Genomic DNA, 3839 nt, shown 5'->3' with positions numbered 1-3839 from the left:
AGAGAAGAGGAGTAGACGGTTGGCCTGCGTGAGGCGGCTCTCCCGACGGCAGACGAGGCAGGAGGCCGCGGATCCGGCTGCTCCGGCGTGGATCCGGTGGCGCGGCGGACGGATCGAGGCGGAGGAGCACGAGGCCGACGAAGAGGTGGCCGAAGATGGCGGGCCGGGTGCTGCGGGGGTTGTCAATGGTGAAAATTGAGAGAGAAGGAGAGGGAAAAGCCGAGTGAGAGGAGGAACAGGGGTGGCTGCTGGCTGGCCTGCTTCAAACGGCTCGGGGCACCATCTCCGGGTGCGGTTGGAGGAGGCACCTCACGCGAGCGAGGGAAGGGACGGCCTGGGCGGTCACAAGGGACGAGGACATGCTCTCCTGCTCTCATGGCTAAGGAAAAAGGAAAGAACTGAAAGGTAGGAGGAGGAGAGAAGATAAGGTTGGAGGAGGGATAGACAACGGTGGGAGTTTGGGGTCAGATGAAACGCGTCATTTGCGCGAGATGGTCGGTGGACACCCGACTAGCCTCTGGACACGAGAGCACTTGATTAAATTGACCAGATTTGGTAATAATAAAAAACTAGATAGATTAACTACTAGGAGGGACACGCTCCATTTACCAATAAAATCGCTTGACTGTCGCCATCCATGCATTTTCTCTCTCTGAATATACATTTTTGTTTTCCTTTTTAAAGTTGGATTTGCATATATTTGTGTTTTTTGATGTACTCATATTAACTACATAGGTCATGACACACACGGCAGAAATATATATGCTTGGCGCCCAATAAAGTAAATACATAAATTATCTCTGTGCTTTGTTGATTCCGATTTATACGAGTGCATAATAAACCATTCGTGTCAAAACATAGACATTTACATGTCATAGCCACCAAGTTAATTATTTTTAATGAAGTTGTTATTTCGTATGAAGAAGATGTCATGCTTGATATCCTGAAGATGGTCATGTTGAAGGTGGTTCGGATGAACGTGGCAACCACCTTATACACCCTTTTGACCCAAACATTGATGCTATGAAGAAACAAGAAACAATTGCATCCAGACAAAATTACTTTGAAAATGTTGGATATGCGACATTTTTATTGCCTGATGTAAGTGCAATGGTTAATCTTCCCGTGTGATATGCTTTGTTACTAGACATTGACGGAGTAAAGTCAGACGAATAACATGGTTTATATAGCAATGCACTTACTTTAACTTCATGTTACTGTTATCTAAATTGCTTCAAGGGAAAATATGATACTCTAGCATGCATACTACGCATATATTCTGATGCTTATGTCCAGCGTAATCCAATTTTAATAAAGCGTTCACTTTCTTAAAATAAATAAAAATCCATGTTTTTTCTGAAAAGTAAAAAATAAGAAATATCCAGAGACTATTCCATGAGCCACTACTCTTCTATCAGATGAAGAAAGCTAAGGTGGCTTCTTAACATTCAAAATTCAGACTCAAAAAGTAATAATCAAGGTAATCTTATTATGGACGTTTATCATAACTGAATGTAAAAAATGGAAGTAATAGCACATGAATCATGTTTTGCGAGTTTTTATGCCCGTTGCAACGCACGGGCATTTGTACTAGTTATTATTATTAGGGATAGATTAGAACACTAAACGTGAGTGTAGATGCCCACCAGCGTTAACCACAAGGACATCCTTAGTTCGCTGATTACTAATGGAAACTGATCGTATTTAAGCATTCATTAAGTACAAAACCTAAACATATACTAGTATTATATACTCACTATAATTATATTTGAATAAAGAAAACATAAATTTGAAAAGGCATTCACAATAAACATGAATGGAAAAAATAACAATTTTCAAAAAGGTTTGTACCAAATTGAAAAACAATTGACAAAAATGAAAAATTTCATGAATTTTAAAAAGAGTTCATCGAATTTGTAAAAAGTTCATCAATTTTAAAAAAATCAGAATTTCGAAACACTTCATAGAATTTTAAAAAAAGTTCATCGAATGTGGAAAAAAGTTCATTGAATTTGAAGAAAAGTTCATCGATTCTGAAAAAGTTCATTGATTTTATTAAAAACTCATCAATTTTGAAAAAAGGTCATCAATAGTGAAAGAAAGAAAGAACATCAATTCTGAAAAAAAGTTCACTGATTTTGGAAAATAAATCATGAATTTGAAAAGTAGTTCATAGATCTTGAAAAAAAGTTCATCGAATTTTAAAAAACATTCGTTGAATTTGAAAAATATTCATCAATTTCGAAAAAAATCATCAATTTCGAAAAAATGTTAATCGATCTTGAAGAAATGTTCATTGATTTTGAAAAAAAAATCATGAATTTGAATAAAAAGTTCACACATTTAGAAAAATAAAATTAATGATAGAGAAAAACTGAACAAAACAGTTCCCAGGAAAAAAAATAAAGTTCCGTGAACTGTAGAGGATAAATAGAAAAAACAATGTTAGTCTCCACCAGTGGCGTAGCTAGGGAGTGGCCAGGGTGGTCCATGGACCACCCTGGAATTTCCCCATAGCCTGTATATAGTGTAGTAAAAAAATATTTCTTTAAAAATAATAAAGTTATGTAAATATTTCTATCGATGGACCATCCTGATTTATTGGGCTGACTACGCCACTGGTCTCCACAATCAATCAGAATGGCCTAGTGGTTACTACGCGTTGCTCTGCATAAAACGGTGTCTAGTTCGATTCCTGCAATCACACCTTTTTTTGAATTTTAACAAGAAAGGAAGAAATAGTTAGACGGGTCAGCCCAGTCGCGGGAGGGGGTGTTTGCTGCAGGCGCAAAATTGGCATGTAACGGGCGCCTGCAGCCCTAAACAGGGAATGCCGTAACGGACGCGGTCAATTGCGGGTCGAGCAACTAGTTAACGAGCGTTTCTTCGGAAGCCTCGCAACGATCAGCGGCACTTGACGCGCTCTCAGTCATTCATCACGTGTCGTGCTTTGGGCGCTCCCTCTGAATTTATTTTTTCCACACGCGTTCTCAGATTTTTAACTGTTTTTTTAATTTTTCCCAACGTTTTGATTTTCCATCGGTGTGTCTTAGTTTTTTGATAAAAAAATACAAAAAAAATTGCGCGAAAAAATGTGTTTTCCTTTTTCTTTTTCCTTTCGCGAGAGTCACAGTTTTGCTTCGCGAGGGTCACGGCCGTGCCTCTCGGAAACGGGGAAAAACGTATTTTCTGTTTTTTTTCACAAGAGTCACGGTTTTGCTTCTGTGAGAGGCATGGTTGTGCTTTCTCAAGAGTCACGGACGTGCCTCTCGGAAACGGAAAAAAACGCCTTTTCTGTTTTTTTGCGAGAGTCGCTGTTTTGCTTCCGCGAGAGTCACGCATCTGCCTCTCGAAAACGGAAAAAACGTATTTTCTATTTTTTTTTCTTTTGCGATAGTCATGGTTTTGCTTTCATGAGAGGCACGGTTGTGTTTTCGCGAGACTGATGGCTGTGCCTCCTCGAAAACAGAAAAAAAACGTATTTTTTTTTCTTTCGTGAGAGTCACGATTTTGCTTCCGCGAGAAGCATGGTTTATGATTTCGTGAGAGGCACAGGCGTGCCTCTTTCAGAAAGGGAAAAACCCGTACTCTCGGTTCGGTTTTTTCGTTCAGTTTTTTTCATGAAAATAGTTTGTCAAAATCTTTCAATAGGATCTGATTTTAAAGATCTCGACGCGAGGAATCCAACATTGAAAGTGGTTCGATATTTGAATGCATGATTTAAGAGATAGTACGTTTTGAATAAACGGATGTACGAAAAAGGGAAAACTCTCAGATTTCAACGAGTGGCGCACATACAACACGTCACTTGTCGCAACCTAAGAAGTTTGGAGTGATCT

This window comes from Triticum dicoccoides, chromosome 2A (assembly GCF_002162155.2).
Source record: "Triticum dicoccoides isolate Atlit2015 ecotype Zavitan chromosome 2A, WEW_v2.0, whole genome shotgun sequence".
Lineage (NCBI taxonomy): Eukaryota > Viridiplantae > Streptophyta > Magnoliopsida > Poales > Poaceae > Triticum > Triticum dicoccoides.
The sequence above is the reverse complement of the archived record's forward strand: the minus strand, read 5'-3'. Positions refer to the sequence as shown.